Source organism: Eulemur rufifrons, chromosome 19, assembly GCF_041146395.1.
Source record: "Eulemur rufifrons isolate Redbay chromosome 19, OSU_ERuf_1, whole genome shotgun sequence".
NCBI lineage: Eukaryota > Metazoa > Chordata > Mammalia > Primates > Lemuridae > Eulemur > Eulemur rufifrons.
The window spans coordinates 81,672,513-81,685,804 of record NC_091001.1 but is presented as its reverse complement, the minus strand read 5'-3'; the positions used below and the strand labels follow the sequence as shown (position 1 = coordinate 81,685,804).

The 13,292-nt window shown below is 33.2% G+C and overlaps 1 protein-coding gene across 1 annotated transcript in view; it reads left to right on the top strand.

The window, feature by feature from the left end:
- CAMKMT (calmodulin-lysine N-methyltransferase) overlaps positions 1 to 13,292 on the top strand; it is a 326,819-nt gene that overhangs the window by 90,300 nt on the left and 223,227 nt on the right. The window lies entirely within an intron of this gene.

Genomic DNA, 13,292 nt, shown 5'->3' with positions numbered 1-13,292 from the left:
CATGAATCGATGGGCCCTTGGGTTGATTCCACATCCTTGCAATAGTGAATTGTGCTGCCATAAACATTTGGGTGCCCATGTCTTTACTATGGAATGTCTTTTGCTCTTTTGGGTAGATGCCTAATATGCACAAAAGTTTTTGTACAATTATATCAAATGTAGTTCTGGATCATAGACTCTGAGAAATACAGGGAGGATATAGAGAATTTAGGAAAATAAAAAATTATTTAAACAATTTGAAAAACACTGTAGAAATGTATTGCCACATACAATTATATCTGTCTATATATCTAATCACCATCTTTTTTAAAACACACAATAAAAGTCCAGTTTGCTATAGTTCATTATTGAGTTAATAGGAGCTTGGAGATTTGATCTAATAAAATGCACTTCACAGTAGGGTAAAGCCATGATGCCATCGTAAAGTTTGGAGAAGCCCAGAATTATAGTATATACATGTATCCACCCTGAGAGCTAGTGGATCTTTATAGGGCTGGTATTTTAATTTCAGTAGAATGATGTTATTTATACATAATTATATATCAAATAAATTTGCTTAACCCTATTACAAATAAAAACTATTTTTAAACCATTATTTCCCCACCCTGGTTTGGAAATTGATAAAACAACTTAAAGCCGAAAAGCCTAAACTGTAATAATTCAGTCAACAATTTAAAGATAACTTATGTAAGTAGCTAGAAAAAAAATTATAAAAACTCAAAAGTGTAGATTAAAGACAAAGCCCAGTTATCTAGAATTCTAAGGGGATAGTACATTTTTGATTCAGCATATTAAGCTACTTCTATGCGTTCCCTTTGCCTAGCTGCTATTTCTTAACTATGAAAGGACTTGAAAGTCCATCAGGGCTTTTGTCAGTAGCACAGAATAGTCATTTGAAGAAGATGGTGCCAGGCCAGACATGTAAAGATGTATAAAAAAAAAAAATGAAGATGATAGACCTAAATTCAGGAATATTAGCATATTCACCATGGTGCAGGTATGAGCTAAGCCTGGTCACAGATGAAAGGCAGTAGTATGAGAACTCATGGAATTACCAAAGCTTCCTCACACAAAGGGATGAATGGTACTTCCTCCGTGTACAGTTCTCAATGTCAACGGCCTATGTAAGGCTGCAATGACAATTTGTTTCATTGACCATTAAAAATACCTATATGTGCCATAGATTTAATGTGTAAAAATAAAAGGCAGTGTATATTAAATATTTCCTAGGGATCTGTGATTATGTGACCAACGATCTGAATAATACTTAAAAACAAATCCTAAATTTTTTTCTACAGAAACATGATGAATATCTGGTTAGTTGGCTAAATTTTAAAATATTCACCTGATATTTCAGGAGTAGCCAACATTTCAATAATATTTGCTTTTTTACAGCATTGGATTGGATATGATTTTGGTTCCTTGTTTTATCCTAAGTCTATTTGTTTTCTTGTCATTTGTTATGATTACAGATAGAGGTTTAATATTTAGCATTTGTAATATCATCAGATGATGGCATGTGTATGACAGTATAGTACACAATATTTATTTTCATAGTATGAGTGCTACTTGACTCTGAGTGATTTTCTGTTACAAGATTTTCATTGGTTTGCAGGCCTACTTTACCTTGGCTTCTGAATATGCTGAAATCCTGACTTCTGCCCTTGGTTATAATACCTTTTATTTGTTAACATATAAAATGCTCTCAAATCTTTAACAATGATAAAGGCATTCGCTATTTTAATTAATATGAGCAGAATAAAACCAAAGGGAAACTTTCTGATGGTTACAACAGAAAGATATGAAAGTTGATTGTTTTTCTTTCCAAGAAAATTATGCTGGTGTCTTTGGTACATGCTGCTGCTACCTTTAAGAGTTTGAGGTTATGAATCCTCAACAGTAAACATCTTTAAAAATGTATAACCTTAGCTGGGCGTGGTGGCTCATTCCTGTAATCTTAGCACTTTGGGAGCAGGAGTTTGAGACCAGCCTGGGCAACATAGTGAGACCCTGTCTCTACAAAAAAGAAAAACATCAGCTGGGAGTGATGGTGCATGGCTATAATCTCAGCTACTTGGGAAGCTGAGGCAGGAGGATCGCTTAAGTCCAGTAGTTTGAAGTTGCAGCGAGCTATGATGATGCCACTGCACTCCAGCCCAGGCAACAGAGAAGAGACCCTGTCTCAAAAAACAAACAAAATAATTACCTAAGAATACCCCAAGAAACTGTCAGCTTTATAGTTCCTTCATTATAGAGTATAGTAAATTCCAGGAATATGGGACTAATTGTGGTAACTGGCATTTTACACTCAATAAACACTTTCCTTAATTTCTCCCCTATGCAGTGAATCTCAGCAGAATACCTCTCTCTTTTGTGGCCTGGTTGGTACAGCATGGCATTGACATCAGATTAGCAACTGAGGAACAACTTTGTGAAACTGTTTATGGAAGTCAATTTGCAGAGTTCAAGATGTGGGTTTTTTTTTTTTTTTTTCTATCTCAGATCACCTAGCAACTTTAGATTCAGGCAGAAGTTGGAGTTTATTTTACAAAACATGAAAAAGCTTTTAAACCAACGCCTTTGAGGTAAATCTGTAGCAAAAGTGAGGCCACCTGCTGTTAAGAAAAGTGCTTACACATTCAGCACATTTCTGTCCCCAATAGAAGGTACTGCTGAGTAAAACACTGCCATTATCGTGTAGATCCTATAGGTGGCAGCAGTTCCTACAGTTTCAGAGCATAACAATAGCTCGACTTGTGGGTCTAAGAATAAAGCTGTCATGAACTCATGGGATCTTTATACTGTAAGGGCTCTTCTTTGAAATGTGATACATGAGAAAATTACCATTAATTTTTAATTTCCCTTTTAAGATTTAAGTAGCTTATCTTTCTTTTAAGTTCTATTTTGCACTTGAAATCGTGTCCCCAAACAAGTGTTAGCCATATTTTATGGTGTTACATTATGAAGTATAAATCTTTAGGTAATCTTAGGGAAAGATATGATAGAAAGTTTTTTTCCCCTTTTCCTTCCCACCCCCAGCCCTCTGCCCCAATTGCAAGAGTAATCCGTTGTTAATTTTGACTGCTGCTACAGTCTTGAGAAGGAAATCTTAGCTGCTGTACAAGCATAATTTTCCTCATGTTCAGGAGCTGAGTGGTTAATGGTTTAACATTGCCATTCAACTTCTAGAGGCTTTGGGCCAAATTGTAGCACCTATGAAAGAGTGATTTTTGTCACTGTCTTTAAGAAAAAGGATTTTTGAATAATACTGTAGTGTCTGTTAGGTGACTCAGAACTAAAGAAGTAGGTACCATACCCTTAGAGCAACTTACCTTTTGCTTCTGAGAGGAAGCAGAGTCCTCCTCACTTTGGCAGGTTACTTGTGTGTGCGCGCGCACACACACACACACACACACACACATACACGCATACACTTTCCACCCATCCAGAATAAACTCCACATTAGGTATAAGGATTGTCATTCATTCCATTTTAATGGTTGAAGTGATTATTTAAAAATTTTTTCCATGATAATTATTTTGTTTAATTCAGAGAGTTGTAAAATCCTAAATGAAACTAATTTTTTGGTTCAAGTCAAAATAGAGTTAAGCCTACCTATGGAAATGTTTATTCAGAAATTCAGCAACCCTTGTTTTTTTAGTTCAAATTAATTATCCAGAAACTTTAACATGATAATTTATTCAAAATAATATGAAAGTATGAGAATCCTATCTTTTTTTTATTTCAGAAAGACTACGTTCTCTTTATTTATTTACCATTTGAGATAACAGAATAGTAAACCAACTGCAATATATGAATATCTTAATATTTTCTGAAGGGAATAGATTAAACTGTTATTCTTTTGGATCTGATCTATTTAATTAGAAACATTTTAAACTGTTGAATCATAATTTTTGGAACTAATCTAAATCTATTAAATGAATTATTGAACTATTGCAAATTAAAACATACATATTTATATGCATTATACATATCATACACAGAGATACATATATACATTACTTGTAGCTAAAGGAAATGTAGGTTTTTGGGTTGTGGAACATTTGGATCACACAAACAGTAGATGCATGCCTATACCCCTCTATCATCTATATACAAATTAACACTTATTAAACTTTACCTTCAGAATGATCTTTTCATAAAGAATGATGGGTGTTGCATATACTTCCATATCCCAGTTGGTGAGTATGAATGGAAACAATATTATAATATAAAAGCAAAAAAGTTTGCTAGGAATCTTATATGCTCTTAATTGTTATATTGTGCATTGTCTACTACTTAACAAACAATATTGTTTTTAAAGCAGCTAATTGGCGCAAAAATACAAATCAATTTATATTTAAATACTTTCAGTATATGTTAACATAAAATCTATTTTTGATGGCATGACAATTTAATTATATGCAAATATATATTTTTTGTCCTTGCTTTTGTTTTTAACATATTTTTCATAGCTAGCCAAATAGCAAAAATCCATCACTTAAGATAAGGCTCCTTAGGTTATCTGCAAGCATTATGCCTGTCTTCTCTTTGAAAATATTTTAAGCACCAAGATACCACAAAATAAATTGCATAATCATTTTGCAATTCTTTCAGAACCTTATGTTAAAATTAATTTATGTTAGTTTCTTATGTAAACTGTAAACATATAAGGATGATCACTTTTCTCTAATTTGTAAATGTTACAAAATATTTTAGTAAAATGATACATGTCCTTCAGTGAATTTATATTGCTATTTAGTAAGATATTCCCTAATGTTAAAGTTGACGTTTATATGTGTAAGTAAAATATTTTGATGACTGAAAAAGCTTTTGATGAATCAGATATTATGAAAGCTTAGAGTTGTTTTCAGCAATTAAAATGCATGTAGTTTAAAAAATGAAGTAAAAAATATTTTAGGTATTATAAATATGGGGGAAAATGGGATATTTTGTTAAGCTTGTGCAGTTTAAACTCATTTAAACCCAAGTTTTAGGAGTTTCAATTCCTTATAATTAAAAATCTGCTGCTCTATTTAAAAATGAATATGCATTTGACATCCCAATAATAAACTTTTATATTAGTAAAATATTACCTAAAAGATGTTCACAGAAACTGCGGATGTGTTTGAAAGGTTAGGATAAGATTAACTTGCATATTTTGAGGGCACTTTTAGGGCTTAGAGAATAGTGTAATAGACTGAGAGAGAAAGGCATTTCAGGATAGGGAGTATAGTGACTGATATGCCTGAATTTGAGAAAGCAGCACATACAATAAACCTCTGATTCTATGTAATGGGTGGTGAATGCAATTTTCTCACTAATAGAATTTTCTGTTTAACCTATTATCCATATATACATGTGGTATATGTGACCAGTTTTGTAAGCATTAGGATATAGTAAAATAAACTTAATTTTAAACATACACTAAAAATAATTGTTTCTAAAAAAAATTAGTTAGGAGGCCTATGATTATTATCATGAGTATCTATTACTGTTATAGAGTCCTGCTTGTTGGGGGAAAGAATTTGATAATGATTGAGCTTTCTGGTTACCTGGGTTCCAGATAAATGAGTTTGTTAATACTAATTCTACACGTTTAAGTAAAGATATTTACTTATAAACATTAGGTAAAATATTATTACATAAACAAAGTTCTATTCTGAGTAGATAATTTAAAATATGAGGGCCAACTGGGTGCCATGGCCCATACCTGTAATCCTAGCACTTCGAGAGGCTGAGGTGGGAGGATTGCTTGAGGCCAGGAGTTCGAGCCCAGCCTGGGCAACATAGTGAGACTCCATCTCTACAAAAAAGAAAAAATTAGCCGAGTGTGGTGGTGTGTGCCTGTAGTCCTAGCTACTCTAGAGGCTGGGGAAGGAGGGTTGCTTGAACCCAGGAGTTGGAGGGTGCAGTGAGCTATGTTCACACCACTGCACTCCAGCGTGGGTGGCAAAGTCAAATCCGTCACTAAAATAAATAAATAAATGAAATAATTTTTTAAAAATGAGGACTTCAAGCAGCCTTTTCTCTGAGTGACCTACAAATTCCTGGATCCTAGAAATGGTCTTATCATTTACCCTAGGGGAGCCCTCTTTTTATAGGCCCCAAATTCTGTAAAATCCATGTTGGATATTATTAATGAGCATGTTTCTTTCTGTAGAGCAGAGAATGATGATTTAAAAGTTAAATTAGTATCATAAACATTCCAGGTATTCCAGCAAATGGGGGAAATTATTCTCTTCCTTCGTGGAATCCATATTGTCTTCACGTGCATCTAGTCTCATGACCCAGAAAAGGGGCCTTCTGAACCATGGGCATATAAAATCAGGGTCTGCTTAAAGTTAGCATTTCCTAAAAAGGCACCAACTATATCATAAACAATTATAATGCTAATGCTATAGCTTTGAGTGCTCTCAAATCAAATCAACAAGTATATATAGCATGCATGCTGTGGGCAAGACATGTGCTTAGCACTGTATGAAAATACAGTGAAGGTTCCTGCAATGGACGTTTTCCCCTTTAGGCCTGAGACTAGCCCCATCTACTCTCTTACCTAAATGGCTATGTCACTCTCGGTCAGTATGAGAACAGCAATGCTGAATGTGAAATTTAGCTTCTTTCTTTAAAGTCAACTTTACATTCAACTAAATATTTTTTTCTCAGTCTCTCTTTCTTATGTCCTTTCAGTAAGACAATGATGAAATCAAAATTAATAACTCATGAATTCAACCACAATTTTTGAGCTTTACTATTTTTAAGCTGTAGGAATCCAACAGTCCCTGTCCTGAAATCCATTGTAGTTTATTGGACTGTGTTAGCCTTAAGGTTGTCATCTAGTTAATACAATATATTAAACATAGGCAAAATAATTACTCTTTTATGTTTAGAAAGTTAGTATATGAGCAGTTATAAATTCTTGATGACACAACCTAAACTGGGATCCTAAATTCTTGATTTCTAATTTTAGACCATTGTACTTCTAAATTTTGCTTGTAAGTTTAGATGTTGAGAATTCAGAGCACAAGGAAATATAAAAGCTATCATGTAGCTGAAATTCCAAGGAAAAATAATGGTGTTGCAGTTCTCAATGTAAAACAAAAATAATTATATGAAAAAATATTCATTTTAAAAACTGATGTTCAAGTAAAACTGGCTTAATCAAAAAAGAAGCAACCCCTGAAGACCCTTTGCATTGTAAAATTCTAACAATGTTGTGATTCCCATTGATTTTAAAGGGAGATATGAATGGAACCTCTGAATGTTCCCTGAGACTTTAAAAGTATATGATATTGGCAATTATCATAAAAATGTATTTCTAGAGAAGTCTGAATAATTGCCTCTTTAAAAAATATGTTTTCTTGCAAAATCTCTAAGGGATTGAATAAGTTTCTAAGAACTAAGTGTGTGTTCCTAAAGCAATACCATGAACCTTTACTCTGAAACACCTTGTCCTGGTACCCCATGTCTTCTTTGCAGAAATGAGTGCCTAAGTCCTAATGAGGAAAAGCATACTCTAAAATGATCTGAGGCTATTGGGAGGGAGACAGATGAAGTATGGTTAGCAGACCAGAAACAAAAAGAGATGGATAGAACCAAAGTTTTTTTTTCTTTGTGGAAATTGACAAATGATTCTAATATTTATATGGAAATGCAAAGGATCAATAATAGCGAAGATCATCTAGAAGAAAGTTGGAGGATTTACACTAACAGATATCAAGGCTTATTATAAAGCTACAGTAATTAAGATAATGTGGTCTTGGTGTAAGGATTGATAAAAATCTAATGGAATAAAGTCCAAGAATAGACCCATACATATGTGGAAACTTGATTTTATAACATGGGTGTCACTGCAGAACAATGAAGATGGTGGTATTTTCAATAAAATATTCTGATTCAACTGGATAGCCTTATCAAAAAAAATAAATCACGATCTTATATCTGACACCATATACACATATCAATTCCAAGTGGATTATAAATCTAAATGTGGAGGGTAAAGCAGTAAAGTTTCTAACACAAATATAAGAATATTTTCATGATTCTGAGGTAGGCAAAGATTTCTTAAATAGGAAAAAACATATGCAGAAAAGATTGATAAATTGATTTACATTATTATAATTAGGAATTTCTGTTACAGGAGGATGCTGTTTAGAAAGTGAGAAAGTAAATTACAGAGTAGGAGGAGGTATTTGCAATGCACATAACTAAAGACTTATTTCTAGAATATAGCAAATTCTTACAAATCAACAGGACAGTTTCACAAATGCAAAAGGTATAAACAGGCACTTCACAAACACTATATCCAAATGGCCAATAAACAGAAAAAGATGACCTAAGTAGCCACTAGCAAAATGCAAATGAAAACCACAATGAGATAGCAATACATCTCCAACAGATGGCTTAAATTAAGAAGACTGACAAAACCAAGTGTTGGTAAGGATGTTGAACAACTGAAACTCATATGCACTACTGCTGGAAGTGGCAAACCCATTTTGGAAAAATGCTTGACAGTATCTATTAAAACTGAACATATATGTACCCTGTTTCCTGGCAATTGCATTCTCAGGTATAGTCGACCATACAGAAATGTGTGTATATATGTACCAAAACACATATACAAGAATGTTCATAGTATTTTTGCTAACAGCTAAACCTGGAAATAACTCAAATACCCATCAACATTAAAATAGACAAATTGTGGTTTATTCATGTAATGGAGTACTATAAAAGCAAAGAAAATGAATCAACTACTACACACAGCATCCTGGACAGATCTCACAAACAATGTTGAACAAAAAATGACAGATTCAAAATAACACATATAGTTATACATCACTTAACAATGGGGATATATTTTGAGAATGTGTCATTAGCTGATTTTGTCATGCAAATATCATAGAGTGTGCTTACACAAACCTAGATAGTATAGCCTACTACACACTGACACTATGTGTATATCCTATTGCTCCTAGGCTACAAACTTGTACAGCATGTTACTATACTTAATACTGTAGGCAATTATAAAATGGTAATGTGTATCTAAACATATTTAAATACAGAAAAGGTACAGTAAAAATACATTATTATAATCTGAAGGGACCATTGTTATATGTTAGGTCCTTCACTGACCAAAACATTATGTGGCACATGACTATACTATATGATTCCATTTATATAAAGTTCAAAGGATGGCAAAACTAAGCTATAGTGTTAGTTTTGAACAATCCAGAACATAGATAAGGAGCTTTTTCTGGTTTGGGCAAAGTGGTTCACAGATGAGATAAATATTTTTAATTTAGCCACAAACTCATAATATGTACTGGCTTTGTTCATAGAATGTCTCAGTGTTGCAAGACTCTTTGAGATGTGGTTCTTTACATACATAGAATAGTGATTATGAACTTGAATATTGTTCAAGGCCAAGAGCTTTAGTAAGAGAACTAAAGCCATTGAGTCCTGAGCGTATGTTGCTCAGTACAGATGCTACTTCTTCCAGAAAGTCTTCCCAGGTCTGTAAGTTTGGGCTATATGCTTTTCTGCTATGCTCCCACCAATTCTGGGTGTATCTCCAAGACACTGTAAGCTTCCTGAGGGAGTGACATTGTCTTGTTTACAATTCAAATTCCAGTGCCTAGCAGTGCCTGGTACTTAATAAAATAAGCACATGAATGAATGTTTGTAAGTCAGTTGTTCATAACACAAGAGGTGCTCAGCTATGTTTTAACTATTTTATAGATAGATTTGATCATTTTGAAATATCTAATTCTTGTTAGCACTGAAAATTAGGATGAAGGAATTGGGACCCTTTTGTAGGCACTTGCCTTTTGTTGTAGTTGTAGTTAAGTTTTACAATAAAATAGAAACTTGAAAAGGCTTGGTATTCCTGGTTCTAGAACAAATCACTTTTCTCAAAGTAACAGTGTGTGCATCTTGAAGTTACTGTATAAAAAATGTGAAATCAGTTCTTTTTTCCTGATAACATAGATTATAGTTATATTTTGAAATTGCTCTTAAATAATTTACAACTAAGAAAGAACTTTATAGCAAAGTCATTGTAAGTAATAACTTCTCAAGTGTTTTTGGTGTTCCTTTTACTGTATAAAGTTGAAATATGTACTATCATGATAATTATAATCAAATAGAGAAGTCAGGCTTGAATTTCATATTTTTACCATTGGTATGCTTTCTGTCAAATTTACTGTGTTTTTTAAAAATGAAGTTTTGACATTGGATTCATAAGAACAGATGTCTATATCATACAACAAATATTAATTGTTTAATGACAATATCAAAACCAGACAACTGGAGTGAAGACAAATGAAATTCTTCTTTTGTATTGGCTGTTGTGTGAAGGCAATCATAGACACAATCTGTGTCCTGGGACGAGATGTGTGAAATGGATGTAAGTCCTTGAATTTCATCATTTTGTGCATTCAAATGGATAGACAGAAGACCATAGGCCCTTTAACTTAGAAATTGCCACAGTTCTTAATACAGTGGTTCTCCAGTGGCTTCACTTGTCACCTATTCTAAGGCTTGACACTACATCTTCCTCCATGAAGTAATTCTGCTTCAGCCAGTAGATTTTCAAATTCAAGACCTATAGAATGCTAGCATGTGAAAATAAAGAAGAATATTCACTAATATCCTCTAACATTTAGTTGAAATGTTAACAAAAGCAGATCATATTTGAAAATGAAGCTTAGTCTATGGTTAATAGTGTATTTCCACTTAAAATTATCAGCTTTCATAAACTTAAATGATATATTTTTATTTTCCTATTTTGTGATGGTTGATACTTGTCAGTAGGGACAATATTAAACTGTAAAGGTTCTGAAGTACTCCAAGTTTCTCAACGACTCTTATTTCCAGATAAGAATAAAAAAACATAATGTAAAAAATGTTTTAAAAATTTAAAAAAAAATCTTGGATGTAATATAACTAAGATGTTTTGCATCTGAGAGTGTATGTGGCCAACTTAACTGAGGGCCAGAACACTATTATGATGACATCTCTGATGAATCTTTCTTGGACCCAATGTCATTGACTATGTTGGTTTGTGGGTTGGCCCTTCTTCACTGCTCGGTTCATTGTTAGTGCCAATCAGTGATTACGATACAATTCATGACAAAATATTTTTTATTTAAAAATGGGATATTTTTTGTTGTTGTTTGTTTTTTGTTTGTTTTTGAGACAGGGTCTCACTCTGTCACCCTGGATAGAATGCAGTGGAGTCATCATAATTCACTGCAGCCTCAAACTCCTGGTCTCAAGTGATCCTCCCACCTCAGCCTCCCAAGTAGCTGGGATCAGGCATATACCACCATGCCCACCAGATAAAGTTCTTTAATAGAGTACTTAAAAATATAGGTTTTTTTCTTAAGGCATTTATACCTACTTTAAGGGTTTATTGTGGCAGAACATGTTTCTTTGATTTTATTTATTAGGGCTAAGTTACGTGATCTTTTGGGGACATACTGTATTAAGCAGTGGTTAACAGATAAAAAATGACTTTACTTTAAATCTTAAATAAGTTGTAATGACTTTAGGAGAAAGTCACCTGTGCCAGGTAACATAGGCCTAAGAAGCAAATATCTCTGTATATTCTCTATTTGAAAACAAAGTAACAAAACTTTTTGTTTTTAAGTTTTAATTCTAAACCTCTCTTGCAACCCATTTGAAAATCATTTCTCTTTCTCTCTCTCTCTCGAGTCGAAACAATTCAGAGTATGTTCTCTTGTTTTTGTTTTGCAAAGTGCTAATCAAACTGCTGATGGTTAAAAAAATTATTTGATAATAGTGATTTGTGCTTTTTGTTGTTTTTCTTTTTCATGAGATTTTTTTTTCTCAGGGCAAGTTGATGAGGACGTTTTTGACCACCTGATTTTTACCTGCTGCCATTGACTTTTCCTTTTTGAAGTGTGACTAAGCTTTTGACAGCTCTTTCTTTGGTAATTCATAGAAGAAAAAGCCTTCAGGAAAAAAATATTTGTACTTGATTTTAAGGGGTAACTAAATTTCTTTGTTGTTTGTTTTTTGGAATTGCGTTAAAGAAAATTATGAAATTGTAATGACTAAGTGCATATTTTTGAAGGTTTTTACTTCATTTATTTCCGTCATCAAAAAAAAAAAAAAACCCAAGCAAACCAGTAACTGTTAACCCTAATTTATTTTTACTCTTCAAGTGACATTACTTTTAACTGGCTACATTTGGATAATAAAAGCCATGGATTTTAAACCACTTAGTAATTTGGTTTCATTTTTAACACAAATAACACCTTTTCATCCATTTTATATAAACTTCAAACAACATATGTTTTAACTTACTGCCAAATAAGAAGAAATGTGTTACATTAAAGTGCATGTTGTTTGCTTGCGCATTTGGAAATACCATTCATTTTATAGCAATTTTGAGTTATTTTTCTGTCACTTTGTATTCCTATTCAAAGAGACATACAGAAACCCTCACTCAAAACAACTCCCTTAGGGTTTACTCTTGGATGTCAGTAGACATGAGCGGAGGTACAGTATACAACAAGCTTAGGTCATCGAAATGTCAACTCTTAGTGACTTGCATTTATTATTATCCTTTGAATTATGTCCTCTTGAAATTCTGTGAGTGGGATTTTAATATATTTCTTTAATGTTTAGGTGGGCAAGAGAGAGATACTACCTCACCATTTTTTTCCTTCCCTCTGTTGGTATAAAAAAATAAGATACTCTCATTCTCTGTGATTTGGTCCAGATTTTAAAACTGTGTATTGCTAAGGGTCATACAGAATGTGAAATGTTAATGACATAAAAGACTAATACACAAAAATGGAAATTTTTTCAACGTTAAGATATAATTTGAAGCTTTGGATTGTTTTTAAATTAACGAAGTGAAGCTCAGATATTAGAGAAATTCAGAGCAAAATAGATTTGGTTGTATTCTTATTCTTGACTTTGGGGACTAGAGACTTTTTCTGGTTAAAAATCTGAAGAATAAAGGAAGTAGCAGACATAGAAACTAATACCTATTTTGCCTCTGACTGGCTATCTGACCTTGGACAGCCGTTTTATTTTCTGAGCCACAGGTTCTCTATATCCATGAAGCTTAAATTCTGCTGATGTGACGGCAAACACAGTACAAGAACAATGCAGGACGGTGATGGGAATCTCAGGGTGACAGGAGGGCTGACATGCATAGGAAGTCCTGCCTCTGACTGAGTCTTTTTGGATAGCATAAAAATATCTAGGAAAAGGAGGTTATCAAAAATAGCCAATAATATGGATGTCCCTCCTTTATT